Here is a 20,806-nt window from a genome sequence, read left to right as displayed (position 1 = left end):
CTTTGCTGCACTCTCGGAGGCTGGTACAATTGCAACATTTAAGAGGCATTTGGATCGGTATATGAATAGGAAGGGTTTGGAGGGATATGGGCTGGGTGCTGGCAGGTGGGACTAGACTGGGTTGGGATATCTGGTCACCATGGACGGGTTGGACCAAAGGGTCTGTTTCCATGCTGTACATCTCTATGACTCTGACTCTGCAGCAATAATGAATTTCCTGAGATAAGGAGATCCCCAGTGACCACAGTATTCCAGGTGCAGTCTAACCAAACTCCTCTACAACTGAAGCAAGACTTCACTACTTTTGTACTCAAATCCACTTACAATAAAGACTACCAGTCCATTTGCCATCCTAACAGCTTGCTGCACTTGTATGCTAACCTTCAGTGACTAGTTGACAAGGACATTTAGGTCCCTTTCATCTCTGTACTTGCCAGCCTCTCGCCATTTAAGAAATACTTTGGACATTTATTTAGTTATGCACAACAGAATGGTTTAATATGTACAGGGAGCCAAATATCCAATTCTTCATTGGTATATGTGGAGTGTTGGTCCATGCCAATGTGGCAGCAGGATGGTTGTAGTTCTGGTGTCAGAAATACCCTTTCTTCCCCCACCTTCTTTCTAGCATTTAAGCATAATAACTAAACAGCAAAGGATGTTGAATCTGACTAGTCTGCAAGAATCTCAAAGTTATAACAGTAAAGCACTAGACTTCTGAAGGATGCTTTCAAAACAGAAGGTCAATAAGATTGGAGCAGAAATAGGCCATTCAGCCCATCAAGACTGCTCTGCCATTCAATGAGATCCTGCGCATCTGATAATCATCAACTTTACTTTCCTGCCTTTACTCCAAAACCCTTGATTCCTTACTGTTTTAAAAATCTGTTTATTGGAGGATCTGTTTTTAATTTAGCTCCTGACTGTTCAAATTCCATCAGCAGAACCTTTTTAGACTTACAAATATTGTCGGTACCAACATGAACAACAACAATTGGATCCCTCTCCTTTCTTTTTAGGTTCTTCTCCAGCCTCAATGTCTTAAACCTGGCACCGAGCAGGCAACACAGCCTTTAAGAGTCTCTGACTCATGGCTGGAGAGGACAGCATCTGTCCCCTTATTTATACTGTACCCAACTCCTTCAAGAATTTTATTTTTCATCTTTGGTCATTGCTCAATGGGAATGTTTTGAAAACAGTTGAACCCAGGCAGATGCATTAATGAATTATAGCTGAGGCATGTTTCTCCTTTTAAACAGTTTCAAGAATGCTTACAATGAGATACAAAAGGCATCTATTGTTTTAGCTCTTTGGCAATTTTGAGATTATTTCTAAACTCTTCAGTGAACATGTTATGCACAGTCAACTTTGTGGTAGTGCCATACATTGAAAAGAGATGCAAAATGTTATAGCAGCTTTTAAAGTGTTTACGAGAAAAAAATATCCTCGCTGATCCAGAAAATGGAATATTTCCTGTCCCTATATCTTTTCACTTGCAGTAGCTGCTAAAAGGAGTAAACACCACCTCTACCTGTCATCAAAACAAACTTGTTAAAGTCTCAGTTCGTTATTTCAGGTAGTTCAACAGTTTCAAGTATAGGTTCGTATTGGCAGGTGAGAAACTAGATAAGTTTGAAGTGTTGTCATTCTCTTGAAATATGAAGAGCTCAGCCTTTCTAATCTGGATGTTGCTATTGCAATCTGCAATATTTGAGGATCATAATTCAATGTATTCACATTGCTTTTTTGCTGAATGTGGAGACCAACATCTCGACATTTCTGCTTTTTGATATACCCTCTGAGAAGGCTGGTAAAACCTGAAGATTGTTCAATCAACATCCCAGTCTCAAAAGAGATCTATTTTTCCCTTAAAAATACTGCTAATGTGCATCATTACTAATGAGATGATGGTGGATCTTTCTGCTTACTCCCATCAAGGCAAATTATAACACTTCCCCTGACAGATATGGATGAAACACTGCAGAAAATGGTTGATTAGATTAGATTACATTACAGTGTGGAACAGGCCCTTCGGCCCAGCAAGTCCACACCGACCTGCCAAAGCGCAACCCACCCATACCCTTACATTTACCCCTTACCTAACACTATGGGCAATTTAGCATGGCCAATTCACCTGACCTGCACATCTTTGGACTGTGGGAGGAAACCGGAGCACCCGGAAGAAACCCACACAGACACTGGGAGAATGTGCAGACTCCACACAGTCAGTCGCCTGAGGCGGGAATTGAACCCGGGTCTCAGGCGCTGCGAGGCAACAGTGCTAACCACTGTGCCACCGTGCCGCCCACTGCCACCGTGCCGCCCACGGGGGATGGGGATGAAAATTTTGAAAACATAAGGAGATGCTAAGTTTGAATAAACATGAAGAAAAAACTGGTGGAAGAAGAAAAAGGTCATCCAAATAAAAGGGGAAAGAAATGGACTGTGATATTGATAAATATGCCATGGTAGAAGTTGGAAAGAATATTAAAGTTCAAGCGAGGATAAGAAAAGAAGTTAGCATTCCACAGTTCTATAGACTTTTATCTGTGAATGTTTAATAGATATATATATATATATATCTCAATTAAACATTCAAATCAAACTTGTAAATATGGACATTTGTTTAATTTTGAAGATAAATGCTACATTTTCTATAAAGGAGTATTAGCTTCAATTTGGATAGACTTGGCATGTAATTAACTCAGTTATAACTCTCCTTTCAGACCATGAATATTTGTGCTGTAAAAGCACTGTGCTCAGTATGGAAATAGAGTATTTTCAGCACGTGGCAAAATGTTAAGCTTATAAGGTTTTAAACTGAACAGTATTTGAAGCCTAGTTCAGAACATCACTCTTTACATCAGGATAATTTGTCACAAAAATAGAAATCGCTAGAAAGGCTCAGCAGGCCTGGCAGCATCTGTGGAGAGAAAACAGTTAACGTTTCAGGTCGAGTGCCCCCTCCTCACAACAGATGCTGCCAGACCTGCTGAGCTTTTTCAATAATTTCTATTTATGTTTCTGATTTACAGCATCTGCAGTTCTTTTGGTTTTTATTTAGGATAGTTTGTCACTTGATTGGTAAGGGATTTCCAAATATGTACTTTCACTACTCCTGATAACTTCAGTTGCTTCCATTACACACAGGAATAGATTTAAAAAAATCCATCTTCCTCTTCCTTGTGACCACACAAAACACATTATTTTCATTAAATTGTATTACTATGTTATCGAACACCAAGATCTGCCCCATGTCAAACAGACAGCTTACCTATTGATTGCGATAGATTAACATTCAGATGTCTATTCAAATAATAGACATCACAGTAACCCTAAGGTAACTCTAAACCTGTCCATCTACAATAACTCTGAGAGATTTGCCTCTCGAAGAAATCTGAGAGCTTTGTGCTTGGTGTCATGATTTCAGTGTTGTCTGAACAGAATGATGGAATCTGAATTCTATCAGAATAAATGTGAGCAGTTATTTTAGTTTCTAATGCCTCAATACAAAGGGATCCAATGGTTTTATCTCAAACTGTCAAAGTTGATTAAAAATGAAAATCGTCATAAGCCAAACCTTCGTGTACCACATTGGAAGCCAATTATAAGGATGTTTTAAAAAAAAACTGTGCTGTATTATAGGTGCAAAGGATGCTTTGGCAAAGTGCAATTCTGGTCCTAGCAAGAAATATTTCAAAAATGGCATTGCAAAAAAAATTGTCATCAAGCTCCAGAAATCGCTCTGCTGATATTAGATAACTTTGTGCCATGCTGCAGTTCTATTTTCTACTCATGAATCCCTGCCAGTACGTTATTTATATTAAAAAAAATCCTTGAGCTTGTTTATGTGCAGGAGTTGTGGGTAGGGTTTGGCTGGTGTGGAGTTATGTAAATGCATAGCAAGCCCTTTTGCTTGGCTGATCTCAGAATTACTGCAAACAATTGAGGAAATCTGCATGCATCTGAACAACTCAAGTATGGCAAAAATTAATTTTGTAAATGTCTGCAGATGAGCAATGGTGCAGTTCTCACCCTTGTGTTGTAATTGTGCCAAACTTTCCAGGAAATTCCAGGCCAATTAAGTAAGTAGTTTGGAAAGCTATTGTTGAATTCATAAGGACAGTTGCATTAACGTATAAAGTCCTGCAGAAGAAATACAGTGCTGTGTGTCAACAAATGCCTCTTAACAAATAAGTTATTATTAAAATTAATCATTCATCTTTTGTCAGCGCAGCAACTAAATGTTGCTTTAGTAATTATTGACCAGTTGAAACTTTGGAAAAGGACAGATTTGAGATAGTGGATGCTGTTTTGCTTAGATTTGTTTATTCAAACTGTGCTGGACATAATAAGATGTATAACATTTAGACTGTCTTCTTTACTGCGAGGTAAAATGGAATATATTATAGAGCAGGATTTAACCTCCTAAGAAGGCTTCAGGAGATGAGCCCATTTTTGACTCAGTTATGACAAGGCAGAGACCTAAGTAAAAGCTTATGGAAAGTGCAATCCAAAATTCAATACCTGAACGCAAAGGAGGTGGTTGTGCTGCACATAAACAGAGAGATATTTTAGGAAGAAGCGATGTGAAGAAAAGGAATGTGTTTCTGTATTAATGATCAAGCGGACAGCTAATGGAGAAACTAACAGATCAGATGAAAGGAAAAGGATGGGTCGATCCAAGTATTAGGCAAAAGTGAGGACGGCAGATGCTTGAAACCAGAGTTTAGATCAGAGTGATGCTGGAAAAGCACAGCAGGTCAGGCAGCACCCGAGGAGCAGGAAAATCGATGTTTCGAGCCATTTCTGATGAAGGGCTTTTGCCCAAAATGTCAATTTTCCTGCTCCTCGGATGCTGCCTGACCTGTTGTGCTTTTCCTGCACCACTCCGATCCAAATACTAGTTTGTCATACAGCAAAATATAGTTTTGGGGTAAATGAAATACCAGTCAGGAATGTTTCCCTCTATCCCACTCTGCAGCATTGTTTGATAGGTTGAAGCTGCAGAATACCTATGTGGATATTCAGGTAATTTTCAAGCCAATTCTTAGTTCACAGGTGGTAGATAATTTGGGAAGTGCCAGAATTTCAAATACTGTTGATTTTCTTTGTCAGCATGGCTTTCTGTATCAAAGAATAAGTTTGCCAGTGTGATACGGTTTGTGTGCTGTCCTATATCTTCGTTTATGTGTCACACACACACCCACCCAGGTAGCTTTAAGTTTATCACAACACTAATTCACATTGCTATAATATCTTAAATTTGCACATAGTCTGGGCTTTGTAGTTACTGATGTTACTGAATATACACAACTGTGCACTGTACATTGACTCTTTTACACGGAGTCCCTGCTTGAAGATGAAGCAGGTACCTTTATTTTACACTGGAATATTAGTTTTGGCAGTTTTACTAGACTGACTCCAATTCTGTTTCAATAATATACTGTCTCTTTGTTTGGTTCTTAATACATGTGCTAAAATTAAGAGCAGCGTGGAGAGAGTCTTATTTATCAATATATTGACAGTCCAACTTAAATTTAAACAATGGCTTTGGAGAAAGAAGGGACACTTTTTTAAAAATGGAAATAGCTTTGACCAAAGTCCCTATATTGAAAGAATGGAGTTTGCAATCAGCACCTTAGTCTTCTAGTTAAATGAAGGAGCGGAATAAAATAATAAAATAATTTTAAAAAAATTCATTAGGCTGCTGCAAAGGTTACATTTTATGAAAAGCAAAGGTGCAGAATTTTAAAAATGTGTTGCTTTTTGTTAACAACTTCACAATGGATTTGTTTTCTGCTTAATAGGTGATTTTATGTTGCGATAATTAACTAATTCAGTTATATCTGAATAAGTAACATTTTGACTGAGTTCTGATTTTCACTGAGAATCATTGTACCTTGGTCGCAAGCTGAACTGAGCACAACCATCAAAATCATTTTCTCAATAGCAGGAAAACAATGCAGCTATGAAAACAATATTATTTCTTACTCGATTGTGCAGCTTTTATTACTTTTACATTCATAAAACCATTGTATTTAATTGCTGTGTGCACCTGTTCAGTTTTAATAGTTTTGGAAATATCCATCAGCAGATCTTCAGCTGTTAAAGCTGAGTGGATGTTACACTTGGTGCATCATTTACTCCATTTTCATCGAGACATCATGCAGTTGCCCTCTTTGGGATGCAAAGACTCTGTAAAGTTAAAAGTTGGGACATTTTGTGAAAGTGTACTTAGTAAAATTGAATATTTATCTATGATTCAAAGCTTTTCGACCAATTTTACACAAGCTATTATTATAGCTGAGAAATATAAATGCACACAGTTTAAATTCTGTATGTTTCCTAAATACTCCTAATAATGAACACCAACTAGCCATGAAACAACACGACCAGCTATCCTTAGTAGCCACACACTCAGATGATAAGCAACATGAGTTCAACTGGGATAACACTACTATTATAGGACAAGCCAAACAGAGAACAGCCAGGGAATTCCTAGAGTCATGGCACTCATCCACAGATTCAATCAATAAGCACATCGACCTGGACCCAATATACCGACCACTGCAACGGACAGCTGAAACTGACAACCGGAAGCGGCAGGTACAAATCACTATAAATGCCAGAGGAAACGTCACAGAAGCGCTTCACAGGAGGCTCCCAAGCACTGAGGATGTCACCTAGACAGGGGATGAAACATCTGCAACACAAATTCCCAGCTCGGCAAACAGAACCACAACAACTCCTAATAATGTCACAAAAATAAAATAGTGTAGATACTAGAAATGTGAAATAAAAAGAAAAAATACTGGAGGAACTCAGACCTGGCAGCATATTTAGAGAGAGAAAAACAATTAACATTTTGAAATAACTGGATAGAGGCTGTTAACCTACCACCAAGTCGCTCTTTATCGAAATGTACACAGTACATAGGCTCTGACCAGCCAGCTCAAAACCAGTCCCGAGATTGAAGAGACCTTCTGAATCTCCTGCTTTTTTTTTAAGCAGTGCTGTTCACAAGAGCTTTTTTTTTCTTTTTCTCTTTTTTTTTAACCCCCTCACACGACCGCCGAACTGCGGTAGTGCTTATTTTTTTCCCCAGCACCCATGGTGTGTGTGTGCAGGTGTGAGACACAGTGAAAGACACAAAGTGCATGAATCTTTATTCAATTTCCACCACCAGGAAGATAGGAAAAACACTCGGGTGGCCAGTGACAAACACTGCCCTTCACATCAAAGGGCAGTGCTGTGTGAAATCTCCTGCTTTTTTTTTTCTTTCTCTTCAATTTCAGGAAGCTTTTTTTTCTTCTTTTTTTTTTCCTTTTCTTTTAACCCCCACACTACCACCTAAGTGCGGTAGTGCTTATTTTTTCCCCAGCACCCATGGTGTGTGTGTGCAGGTGTGAGACACAGTGAAAGACACAAAGTGCACCAATCTTTATTCAATTTCCACCACCAGGAAGATAGGAAAACACCCGGGTGGCCAGTGACAAGCACTGCCCTTCACATCAAAGGGCAGTGCTGTGTGAATCTCCTGCTTATTTTTTTTTCTCTTTTTCTTTTGTTTTCTTTATTTACCACAGCTGCTTATTTTTTTTTAAAACCCCCACACTACCACCTAAGTGTGGTAGTGCTTATTCTTTTTCCCCAGCACCCATGGTGTGTGTGTGCAGGTGTGAGACACAGTGAAAGACACAAAGTGCACGAATATTTATTCAATTTCCACCACCAGGAAGATAGGAAAACACCCGAGTGGCCAGTGACAAACACTGCCCTTCACATCAAAGGGCAGTGCTGTGTGAAATCTCCTGCTTATATCTACCAGCCAGGTCTCCCTGATTGGTCCAGGTTAACAGCCGCAATCAAGGATCTCATTGTCAAAGATCCACTTGGTTCAAGTTCCAATCACTGTACATTGTAAGTCTGACATGATTTGTCTGAAGAACTGAGTTGTGTAGTCAGGCAGCAATTGTGCAGCCGTTGGCCTTCCTTTGGAATCATGATTCAAGGGGCAGTATTCTCATCTAACAAGAGCTAGCCAGATAGAGGCCACCAACTCTTTCTCTCAGTAATCTCATTAAGGAGGATGTGGCTGCTGCTGGAAGGATGGCCCCAGATTCCAGGATCGCCAGGCACTCGGGCCTCAAGTAAGGACTATGAGGGGGGGAAGGATGTTTCAGAAGCAAGGATGATGTGTTGACTCTTATCTGGCTCTCTTTTCCTTGTGTGCACACTCTCGATCATGCACTGATATGTCTTTCTTTCAAGAAAGCCCTCCACTGAGGCGATAAATGGCCTGCACCGTTTGACTTATTGTATACACTGCATGGCAAGTGTTCCACTTGTGGATGGGTTAATTCCAGCAGCAGCTGGATGAGGCCCTTAAGTTCTTAATTAGCCACTTAAGACTCAGTTGCGGTGGGAAGATCGACCATAGAAGTTGCTCACGATTTGGTTCTGGTGGAGTGAAGGTACTGAGATTGAAATGTAACACTACTCTGCCTACTTAAATGAACCTTCCTGTTTCTAAGCTTGTCATGAGCAAGTACAGAAGATTCTGCTGCAAGAGGTTACTTTCTTTGGGCAATCCAGAATGGGGGAACAGCATCACAAAATTAACGGTAGGCTAATTAGGAGTAAAATCCATGAACACATTTTATTTGATACAAAAGATAGTGAGAGCCTTGAATTCTCTGTCCCCATAGACTGACAGATACTGGTTTAATTAATGTTCAAGACTGAGTTTTTTTTGTTGGGCAAGCTGAGGAAGGGACTTTGGGATTCAGGTGACCCATAATCTAATGGAATAGTGCAACATGTCTCAGGGACTAATTTGAACCTTCCTTCCCACTGCACATATGTATTTATACTGGACATGTAGGTACAGTGCTCTCTATCTCTGCAGGTCTATCCCTGTGATTCTCGTTCTTTCTCTCTTTCCCTCCCCCACCACCTTGTCTGAAAGTTTAATAAGCCATTGGAGAAATGGTTGAGAACCAAAATATATTGACAAATTTCACAAGTCACCACTGAAACAGTGGTCATGGTCCAGGGTGAAAACTTAAAGCCTCCTTTTAAATTTTTATTCTTCTGATCTGTTGTAGACCTTTCCCCTTTTTTTAAAAAAAAAGATACCTGTGTTGTATTGTTAAATTTGTTGTATTATGTTTTGTGGTTAGTAAATAGTAAAATTCCCTCTTTCCCTCAAGAAAACCTTGTACTTGGCTTCTTCATTTTGATTGAGTGAAATATGTTCCATTTTGAAGCTGCACATGAAAAACAATTTAAATCATTGCTGCTAATAGAAGGTGGAGTTAAAAAGACTCTCCCCAACTGGTTGTAACATTAAATAGTAGGAACCGCAAATTAAATTTCACATGAATAATTTCTCAGATTAGTGAATTTGTATGCACCAGTACCATTGTTTGATTGTATACTCCTTTTATGGTGGGGGAGACAGGTAATGCTGAAATAAATTGCTGGGGTTTTTAAGATGAAATATTGAACAGGTGAGTTACTTGCTAATACTTCTAAAAAATGCTAATACTTAGAAACAACAGCAAACTATTGGTTCTATCATAATCAGCAAAACCAAGCATTCAGGTGTTTAGCATCACTGACAAACCAGACATGTCATTAATTGCCAGTATCAGAGACATGTCAAGTGATCCAGGAACAACCAGCTGTGGGTGAAAGCCACTTGGAGCAGCCAGCACTGAGAAAATGGTGGAATGAACAATGAGCCAATTAGCATCAAAATGGAACTCTTTAAAACAGAGAGCTGGCTTATGGTCTGCAGCACAGACCCCACCACTTAGATCGCCTGTGTTTATGGAGGACAGCTGCCTACATTGGACTTGTACTGCTAACTAGTTATCAGCACCAGCAGAATGATTTTTTTTGCCTCTGCTGTTTGCACCTGGTTTAAAGTGTAATTATGATTAAGTCTTTTCATGGTTCTCGGTGACCCTTTCACAAGTACATTATTTAAGGATGAGAGATGAAGTGACTGTAAATGGAACTGCTTGTACTCATTGAAATTTGCAACAAAGCCTCGCTGCCACCAGTGCGTCCCGGTACCTCTAGAGCTACTGGGAGCCCTTCCTGCTGGCTGTTTGAGCATCTCGTTTTCGCAATGGAAGGTACACCTCTCTCTGCCTGAGTCCCTATTCCTGACAGCCAGGATCTCAGCCTTAAAGTATTAGAGGATCCTAGCCCTGATGCATGTCTACCTGTTTTGGAAGGAAGCATTATAAAAGTGCTCTTTTTAAATCTCTTGGAAATCATATCCACCATGGAGAACAGGAAAATCACACAATCCCCAATGAACCTGACAGCGATGAGGAGAATAACATAGTGGCTGGCCCAAATGGATTAAACTTGTGTCGAGGTTTATCAATTTCTAATAAAGATCTATCAAAGAAATGCTGTTGTTAGATATGTTATTTCTTTACTCGGAGAGTAGTAAGGGTATGGAATGCTTTGCCTGCAATGGTAGTAGATTCACCAACTTAAAGTACATTTAAGTCATCATTGGACAAGCATATGGACGTACATGGAATAGTGTAGGTTAGATGGACTTCAGATTGGTATGACAGGTCGGCACAACATTGAGGGTCAAAGGGCCTGTACAGCGCTGTAATGTTCAATGTTCTCTGTTTTGCTTCTGTTTCTTTGGGTTTGAAAATGGGTGCAGCAATAACAGATTTAATGCATGCTCTTTGTGTGAGTTTGAACTACTGCTTGATCTATCAGAATCTTTCTTTCTTTCCAATGGTCTCAAACAGGTATTAGGGCTGTTACAACAATGGTAAACATGGATTATCAATTATAATTTGATTTTAATATCTGAGTCTTTCATGGATTCATGATTTTTAAGCAAACAAATATTGACTGAAAAAATGACTAGATTACTCTGATCACTTGACTACAGATTCGGGCAGATTCTGGGAGCCCTTATGGAATGCACTAATACATTTCTCATACACGCAGTCATTGTTAAGGCACTTGTGCCCTTATGCACACAGAAGTAAAAGGTCATAAGGGGATCATGTCCAGAATAGAAAGCAGAGTTGAGATAAGCGAGGGGGGAGGGAGCATTTTCAGAATGGCAACCTGCAACCTTCAGAGTGTTGCAGGGATCAATGCTCAGGTTTAATCGTTTACACAATATGCAAATGTCCAGAATAAGGACAGTGAATGTTCTATCGGCAAGTTTGCATATGACAGAAAAATAGGTGTGGTGGTGTAGACTGGTTAAGCAAGTGGCAGCTTAAATATAATATGGGAAAATGTGAGGCTATGTACTTTGACCGGATGAATAGAGGAACTGAATGTTATTTAAGTGGAGAAAAACTGTAAAATGATGCAGCGTATAGGAGTTTAGAAGTGCTTCCGCATAAATCAAAGGCTAACATACAAGTTCAGCAGGTAATGGGGAAGGCAAATGGAATATTGATCTTTATTTTAAATGGAAAGCGATATTAAAAAAAAGTCTTGCTAAATCTATACGCAGTACCAGTCAGACCAATGGTCTGTCTTATGCTGGAATACTTTGAACAGTTTTGGGCCCTGTATTGAAGGAAAGATACACAACCATTAGAGACAGTCCAAATGTGACAATACTATGGCTTTAAGAGCAAACAGCTTATGAGGCCTTGGGTTTTTTTTTAAAGAAGATGGAACAATAGAAGCAGCATGAATGGGTGGAGTCAGGCTCCCACAGAACCAGGTTTTAGTTTAGCTTTCAGTAGTTGCTGAGATTTTTGAAGCTGGTTGGTAAAGCTGCTACATCTTTCTGTCTGTTACAGCTAAAGGCATGGGTTCACCCTCAATGGCAGAATCTCATTTAAGAATTTTTTTTTACCGAATTTGCCTTTGCCAAGGTGTGTTTGTGGGATGTTACTATATTGAAACAATTTCTGTTTAGTAGTTAAATAATCAATTGCTTTGTTAAGTTTTCCAGTAGAGTCAACTTATTACAATTCTTTTTTCTTCTGTTCATATTTTTAACTGTAGGGTAAGAATAAAATGTATTTTGCTTAAAGCCAGCTAGTGTGACCTATCGAATTACATCTGGAATGTAGCATCTTACATTTTGCTTTTAATTAAGATAAAATTTAGCGTGTGGGCTGTCCTTTTTATTACATTTACAGTGCTTTTGGTCTGGTCCCTAACACATGGAAGGTTCACGCGCTGATATCATGTATGCTGGGACTATCTGAGAAGTTCAGTAGGTTAGAACAATACTCAACAGGGTTTAGAAAAATGAGAGTTGACCTTGAAATATATAATATTCTGAGCAGACTTGGCTGCATGTACATAAGTTGTGTCCCCTTGTGGGAGAGTCTAGGACCAAAATACCTTATCTCAGAATAAAGGTTCATTCATTTAAGAAACAGGTGTGTAATTTCTTCTCTGAAGGTCATGAATCTGTGGAATTCTTTACTGCAGAAGGCTGCTGAGTCTGGCTTACCAAGTATATTCAAAGCTGGGATAAACAAATCTTTAATCAGAAAGGGAATCAAGGTTTAAGGGGGAAAGGAAGAAAAGTTGTGTTGGAGTTTATTAGATGAACCATGATCTCAATCGATGATGAAGCAGACTGTTTGGTGGAATGGCCTGTTTCTGCTCCTCCATCTTGTGGTTATATGATTTAACATGAAGATTTTCAGTGTAAATAAATATTAAATGAAGCTTGTTAACATTTCCCATGGAGTCTGACTGATTTTTCTTGTCCTTGGAGATAATTTCAGTTTCAGTTCTGACCGTCCTCAGTCTAATTCATATCAATTTCCCTTTCCTAAAACTGTTACGATCAGTGAAAGTCTCAGATATTAAATCAGCTGATGAAATTCTCAGTATATAAATTCTCAGCTGGTGGTATTTTATATCATAACGATGTTCTCTATAAAACTCTTTACTGACGAGGAGTTCTCTTCTCTATTGTCTGAGCGGTATGTGCTTTGTGCACTAATGGTAACCAGTTTTACTTTTTCAGATTGAATTAAATGGATGTTCATGAGATTGTTGTCAGCTCAGACCTGCTAGCCAAGGGAGGTGAACCAGATAATGTTTTGGGATACTTTATTTTCTAGCTCCTTTCCTATAGCATACAGGAGGTGGCAGAGTACCCCTTGTCCTTCATTCTAGTGAAACTATGGACTAAGTCACTTGAGAAGGCTGTACAGTTCTTGGTGAATTTACACTTGCTGCTGTGTTGCTTGTCCATCACTGATGCACGGATGACAGATGATACAAAGATGAACATGACTTGCATGTAAGTTATATGATGGAGAATTGTGCATTCTTAACCTCATATCTTGGACCAGTGGCAAGGTGAGGCTGGATGACTGAAGATAGCCTGGATGCCGTGGAAGACCAGAATAGCTTCTGTTTCTTATCATGCTCTATAACATAGTGCTGACTCTCCTTCAAGATCATTAGACATTAGATTGGACTCATCCACACAGTCTACTGGCATCAATTTTGCATGCGAGGATAGACATATTCCTAAGTCAGTAGGGTTAGCAGACCCAATGGCTGCATTTGTCAGGTTTGGTCCATTTGTGTATCAGTTTGTCACAGTGTGTTGCATGCTAACAATTGCTTGGAACCACAGGTAACTGCAGAGTGAAGTTGAGGACCAGTACATTGTAAACCACTCCAAGAGATGCTGTGAGCCTGCTTTGTGAGAGATACTGCCCCTCCCGTTACACCCCAATAGTATACAATTTGTGGCTTAGTATAAATGATACCACAGAAACTTCCTGACTTGAGGATGACTGGGTGACTTATGGGGATATAGTGTAATCCATTCTAAAGGCCCTTGGCCAAACCTCTCCAGCATCAAAACTGATTTGATTTGACTCATTGTTGTCGCATGTACCTAAGTACAGTCAATTTTTTTTTGTTTTGCCTGCATTATAGGCAGATCGTAACATGCAATGGCATACGGGTCAGAGGGCATTTAGAAAGTGTGAGGCAGACAAGGTTACAGCTGACAAAAGCAAGATCACCATTAGTTTTGCATTTAGGGAGGTCCATTCAGCTGTCTAATAACAGCGAGGAAGAAGCTGTTCTTGAACCTGTTGGCTCGTGTGTTTAAGCTTTTGTATTTGCTGCCTGACAGAAGAAATTGAAAGAGTATAACCAGGGTGGGAGGGGTCTTTGCTTCAAAAAGGCAGCCAACATCATCACTGAAAAGTGTTGGTGGAGTCCATGGATGGGAGCTTGGCTTGTGAGATGACCTTGGCTTTGTTCACAAGTTTCTTACGGTCCTGCACAGAGAAGTTGCTGAACTAAGCTGTGATGTACCCAGATAGAATGTTTTATATGGTGCATCTGGGTCAGTGACATCAGTGAGGTAATTCTGAAGCTACTGGAAGGAGAATCATTGTCCCTGCCTGGCTTACCTCAATGATAAATCATTATAATCCAAGCATGGTCCCTCACAAGACATCTAAAGCACAGTCCAATGCAAACTCCAGAGATACAAGGCCCTTAGTTGAATCACAAAACTGATATATTTCAGTCAATGCAAACCACAAAACTGAAGTAGATTCTATGATGCTCTGAAATCTGCCACATGCCCCATTTAACTTGTTCATTACTGATCCTTGGTGTCAATGAGTTAACAACTGCATTTGGAACAGTGTGAGGAATGTTGGGCCCTGTATTCTAAAGAAGGATGTGCTGGCTTTGGAGAGGGTCCAGAGGAGGTGAACAAAAATGATCCAGGGAGGAAGAGCTTGTCATAGGAGGAGCAGTTGAGGACTTTGATCTGTACTTAGAGTTTAGAAGGATGAGTGAGGTGGGGTGGAGTTCTCATTAAGCTTAGAGAATACTGTGAGGCCTGGATAGAGTGGACATGGAGACATCCGTCAGGAGGCAAAGAAAGAGAGAGTCATATCTGCCTACCAAGCAGAGAGTCTATACAGCAATAATCCTCCATGCTCTGCTATCCATGTGCAAAACCTGAACTGCATATTAGATCATGTCGAGAAGCACAACTATTTTCACTTGAGTTGCCTTCTGAAGATCAGATGGTAGGACAAAATACCAGACAATTATTCACTCGAGCTGGCATCCCAAGCATTTACGCCACAAATCAGATTCGCAACTGAATTGGGCTGGTCATGCAGCCAGGATGCCTGACACTGTTATACCAAAGAAAAGTTTCCATGATGGAAGTGAATCTGGTTGTGCTCCTATTGTGGTCAAATGAAGCACAATAAGTGCACTGTGAAGACTTCACTTCCGAATTCCAATATCAAACCTCTTTTCCTGGGAGAAACTCACTCATGGACTGCATCTCATGCAAACAAATGAAAAATGTCACACTTTCTTCAAAAGCAATCACGAAGCAGAGAGAAAATATGAGGAGTTGAGATCCTGAACCAGAAACTCAACCAAAACTGAATCAGCTGTGATATCCTGTCTGTTTTGCAACAGAACCTTCTGGGTGCAGGCAGCCTTTAGAAGTCACCTACATAGACACTGGTGTCCAACGAATCTTCCCAATGGTGAACATGGCCATCTTTGTCTTGAAAGACCAGAAGTGAGAGTGTTCTGTTATACCTCATGGTCAGTATGTTAGTATAGCTTAGAAAAAATGTTATGATGACAACATTATAGCATCTTGACCTAAGGGTGTGAAGATTTCATAGTCAACCTTCACTCTCATCACTTGAAACATGGTTTGCTGCTGTGTGTAACTTAGCAGCTTATTGTAAGGCCAGATGCTGATGTACTGGTGAATGTAGTGTTTGTATGCAGTAGTGAGCTGTAATGAATGTTCACTTCTTCAATACCATGGTATTGAGCAAAAGCACTGCCACATCAGGTAAAATATCTGAATAAAAGCTAAAGTACGGCAGATGCTGGAGATCTGAAATAAAAGTGTACTTCAGAAGTTCAGTAGGTAAGGCTGCATTTGTGGAAAAGTTAATATACAGAGTCCGATATGATTCTCTTTTGTAAGATCCACTGCTTGAAGCAAAATCACACCATAAGCATGATTGAAGTAAAATAAGAACAAAAGAAAGGGTCACCAGACCTGAAACATTTAACTCTGGTTTTTCTCCACACATGCTGTGAGACCTGCTGAGTTTCTCGAGCTGTTTGTGTTTCTGTGTGAGGGAGGAATAACCTGGATTTCCTTTCTTTAGAAAAGAGAAAGCTGAGAGATAGGTAACCTTAGAGAACTTCTAGTACAGGAGTACAATAAAGTAGGGGAGAACATAACCAAAAACCTAAATATCAATCACTGATACATGTACTAGAGATTTCAAGAGTAGTAAGAATGTGGAATGTACTACTGGAATGATTGGTTGACACAGATAACACACATTTAAGAGGAATCTGGATAAACATGTGAGGGAGAAAGGAATAGAAAGGTATATTGACTCTGAGATGTGGAGTATGGGAGAAGGCTCATGTGAAACATAAGCTGAATAGCCAGTTCAGTATTGTAGACTTAATGGACACTTCTGTATGTCAATAACTTACTACACAACTTGCCAAAACTATGATAATAGTGGGGTTTGTTACAATTTGATCAAACTTTCAATTATTATTTAAATCACTACCTTATCATTTTGATGCTTGACAATATTAAAAGAAACTAAAATATGGAGATCCCATCTATCGCAATGTTAGTTAGAGTATTTCTTCATTTCTGCTTCACAAGAAAATGATTGAAATATTTCATAAAGAAATGCAATAGACATCACAGTGACTTTCAATACTAGCCCTCCACTACCTCTGGATCCTGTCCTTTTTCAAACTGATTAGAGATCAGCATCATTTCCACCATCTCCATCAGCCTTTCCTATGAAGTGAAGGGAGTTTGAGCTAAGTTAACTTATTCCAGTTCTTTGGCATGTTATCAACATAAAATTGTGCCTCCTATGGTACTTAGTGACAGTTAAATTTGTAAGTAACACTTTGAAAGATTACATGGATGGGCACTTGATGTTGCCAATGGGAAGTTCACAGTTATAGATTATACACATGCTGGTCTAAGCTTGGATCTTGGAAGCTTTTTTTGAGCTGGGTTTTAATCTTGACTGAAAATAGTGGGGCTTTAAACAATGAATCGAGAAGGCTGCTTCACTCCAAATGATAACAGGCAAATTTAAATCAGCTCATGTAAAGCTGGAAAATATACTTTGCAATCATCACTGTTGGAGCTGAAAGGGCAATATGCTCCTGAGGAGTGCCAGTTCATTTACCTTTCAATAAAATTGTTTTACTGACATAACAGCACTGAAACAAACCGCATGCTACTTCACACTAGATAGGTAGAACTCATGCTTTATGGAAAATATTACTGTAATAAATTTTTAGCACCTTGACATAAAAGTAAATAAGCTACATTAACTTTATCCTTGCTGTCAGAATCACTTAATATTTTTAACATCAGTCAGCCATTTCTTCCAGTATTGGTTGCTACTCCCCTGCTGAAATTAATCAACATTGGGTGAAAACATGAAACCTGACTGACATTTTTATTATTCATCCAGGTTAGATCACACAGGCATTATTAACTCAGTTCTTGGTGACTGTCATTTTGAGAATTTGTTCAATTTGTTGAGTTAAAATATAATTTCCTAGCTTGTAATTATAATGTATTCAAATTTGAATATGATCAATAATGCCATGGAAACATGGAAAATGTTCCAATCTCTAATGCTGACATCTATCCTTTTTGAATGCAAATTTCTTTCCTCCCAACTTATAAAGGAAAATGGAAACTATAAGACAGAATTTTGTGCCTTCCCTTGTGTGGAGGGGGCTTTTAATCAAATAGTTGGTAAAGGCCAACTTCCCACTTTCACCCCAGTGATTGTACTGCAGCAGTGTATGAAACTGCAGTACACTGTCTCCATGGCTATTAAGGACAATCACTAAATCATCATAGCTGGCAATGCCCACATCCTGTGAACTTTTTTTAAATACACGTCTGTGGCAGGAAGGCTTATAGACAGCTGTCTTTCCTGCCATCAGTTGAGGCTCTTGAGTGGGAAATCAGTGCCTTTGAAGGGCCTCCTCTTAGTCCTGTTGATATAAACCCAGTGACTGGGGGTGGGAATCATCAAGCGGGGATCATGAAAGCACACCCTTGTAGGGATGGCTGTTGGGGCCTCCAGAGGAAGATCCCTCACTTAAGGCACAGAGTGCCTGACTGAGGGATTTGGTATCAGAATATATGACCCATTGTGAGCCACACCCCTGCATTTACTACACGACCTTCATGACCACTTTCATGACCTCACGCTCAGTTATCTCTGTCCTAGGATTCGGCATGGTTATCAGGCCTTTGGTGGGTGTCGTACCAGTAGCACTCAGCGTCTCCTCAGTGCTGTTGCCCGAAGAGGCATCCAATTCTGAGTTAAGTGCCTGAGTGGAACAGTACAGCTATCCTATCTAAAATAGGTGATGCAGGCGGCACCTGAGTCTCTCACTGCCTCCACCAGCTTCTACTGAATGTGTCTCAAATTGCAAAGCAAACCTCTTCTTACTTGTGGGCATTACATTTAATTCATAATGTGGAATTTAACTCCTGAGGTTTGATACACATCCACGTTATGATGATCCCGACAGATGGGAACACCAAACAATTCAGATTCCATTGTAAAATCCAGTTTGAGAGACCATAAGTTGTTGTTTTGGCAATTTGATTGCTGTGATCCTCTGGCACAAAAGGCTGCCAATGTTCTTTATTAATGAAAGAATATCACTATTTATTACACACTCAAGGGAAACACATTTTTTCACTACACATGAAGTATTTGAAATGGTAACATTAATTTCCACCCTAATAACAAGCTTATAGGTACTCAAACTTCAACTGAGGCTCACCTTGTTTCAACTATAAAGTTCCTTATTCATTGAACATGGCTGTACTTGGTTTCTTTCTGGCAAACCTTTTAATTAACTTGACGTTATCATCATGAGATAACAACTCTTCATAACAACTTATTAAAATGCAAACACGGGTCACTTGTTGCTTTATGTTTCTGAAACACATGCATTCAGCAAACTTGTAGGATGCTTTCCTCTCTGACACCTTAAAGCCTGTTGTCTTTCCATATCCCTGTCTTGCTGTGTTATAGGATGCCTTGTTCGACAACCAACTCAATTTTTCTCTCCTCTGCTTTTGTTTTCTAAAGGTCTGAACTCTACACATCCAAGGTTTTGCTTTCAAAATCCTCATTTAAAAACATATGAACAGATTTACAAACGACCCTTTACCACTCTCCAAACTCGAAAATGAATCTGCACCTGTGGTGGTCTTAATACAAAATATTGATCAAACTTATAGCTATATGATTCTGTCTACTATTGAATTCAAACTTTCAAAGAGTAATAAATACATCATGAACCTTCATCATGTTAATTAATGGCAAGTTTCAGGAATTAATTATTAATTCTATCGCAGCACAATTGTTACACAGTGACATTGTCATCAATAACCATAAGAAAAAAATCTATTACATCAGTATTCCAACCACCTTCATGGTTCAATTTATTCTTTAGTTTTATTTGCCAGAAAAATTTTTAATTTTAAAAATTGTAATAGTTTAATTACTGTCTATACAATTGCAGGTATTAACAAAATGAGTTCATTGTGAAGATTTTTTAAAATCAAATTAGTTCATGGAGACATACAGTTTTTTAAATCAAATTATTTATGGAGACATACAGCAAGAAAACCCTTTGGTACAACTTGTCCATGCTGACCAGATATCCTAAATTAAACTGGTCCCATTTGACAGCACTTGTCCATGTCCCTCGAAATCCTTCCTATTCATGTACCCACCCAGATGCCTTTTTAAATGTTGTAATTGTACCAGCCTCCACCACTTCCTCTGGCAGCTCATTCCATACACACACTGCCCTCTGCATGAAAAAGTTGCCCCTAAGGTCCCTTTTAAATATTTCCCCTCTCACCCTAAGCCTGTGCCCTCTAGTTATGAACTCCTCCACCCCAGGAAAAATACCTTGTCTATTTAGCAGGAGAATCAACGTTTCAGGCAGAAGCCCTTCATCAGGAAAGCTGAAGGGCTTTTGCCTGAATCATCGATTCTCATGCTCCTTGGATGCTGCTTGACCTGCTGTGCTTTTCCAGCACAACTCTAATCTCCAGCATCTGCCATCTTTACTTTCATCTTGTCTATTTACTCTATCCATGCCCCTCATGATTTTGTAAACCTCTATAAGGTCACCACTCAGTATCTGACGCTCCAGGGAAAACAGCCCCAGCCAATTCAGCCTTTACGTCTAAGTCTGAAACACTAATAGTCCTAGAATCTGACTGTCAGGAAGCAGAAGTCTTACAGTGTGAATATTTGTGCAAAGTTTCTTGTTCTGAAAGTAGTACGAAAGGATCTGGAAGTAATGGACATAGTAATAAGCATGTAAATAGAATTAGGCTCTAGGCTGATCAAATTGTGAGTAGTTGTGGGATGACTGTGATGTAGGAGTAGTGTAAACAGAAGTGCAGATATGGAAATAATGTCAAGAGTCTTGCAGTTGAGCAGACTAGGATGGAGGACTGTGTGGCTGTGCAGGCCAAAATTGGATCATTGTTAGAGAAATCCTGAGATCTTGGAGTAAGTGGCAATTTGGAAAGTGGTTTAGAGTGTGTGAGAGTGTTGGATCATGTCTGTAACTATTGGGAAGGTGCCTGAGATGTGAAAAAGTTCTGGATGCTAGATCTGGCATCATTATAACGAGGAGTGGGGACTTCTAGGAAAAATGTATTTTTTACCTTCATTATTCTCTTGACCAAAAA

At 39.4% G+C, this 20,806-nt stretch overlaps 1 protein-coding gene across 5 annotated transcripts in view; it reads left to right on the top strand.

The window, feature by feature from the left end:
• Positions 1 to 20,806, top strand: part of nckap5l (NCK-associated protein 5-like) — a 643,060-nt gene that overhangs the window by 165,406 nt on the left and 456,848 nt on the right. The window contains exon 1 of one of the 5 annotated variants that reach the window (XM_087989197.1): positions 4,024 to 4,085. The exons of 3 other annotated variants lie outside the window; for them this stretch is intronic. The gene's annotated coding sequence lies outside the window, so the exon portion shown is untranslated. Of the gene's footprint in view, positions 1 to 4,023; positions 4,086 to 20,806 lie in introns of those variants that run through there. One more of the 5 variants, XM_087989193.1, reaches the window with a different exon arrangement.

Source organism: Chiloscyllium plagiosum, unplaced genomic scaffold (assembly GCF_037043375.1).
Source record: "Chiloscyllium plagiosum isolate Xiang-an unplaced genomic scaffold, Cpla_swu_hap1 HiC_scaffold_7, whole genome shotgun sequence".
NCBI lineage: Eukaryota > Metazoa > Chordata > Chondrichthyes > Orectolobiformes > Hemiscylliidae > Chiloscyllium > Chiloscyllium plagiosum.
Note: the sequence above shows the minus strand (reverse complement) of the source record. Positions and strands in the feature narration are given on the sequence as shown.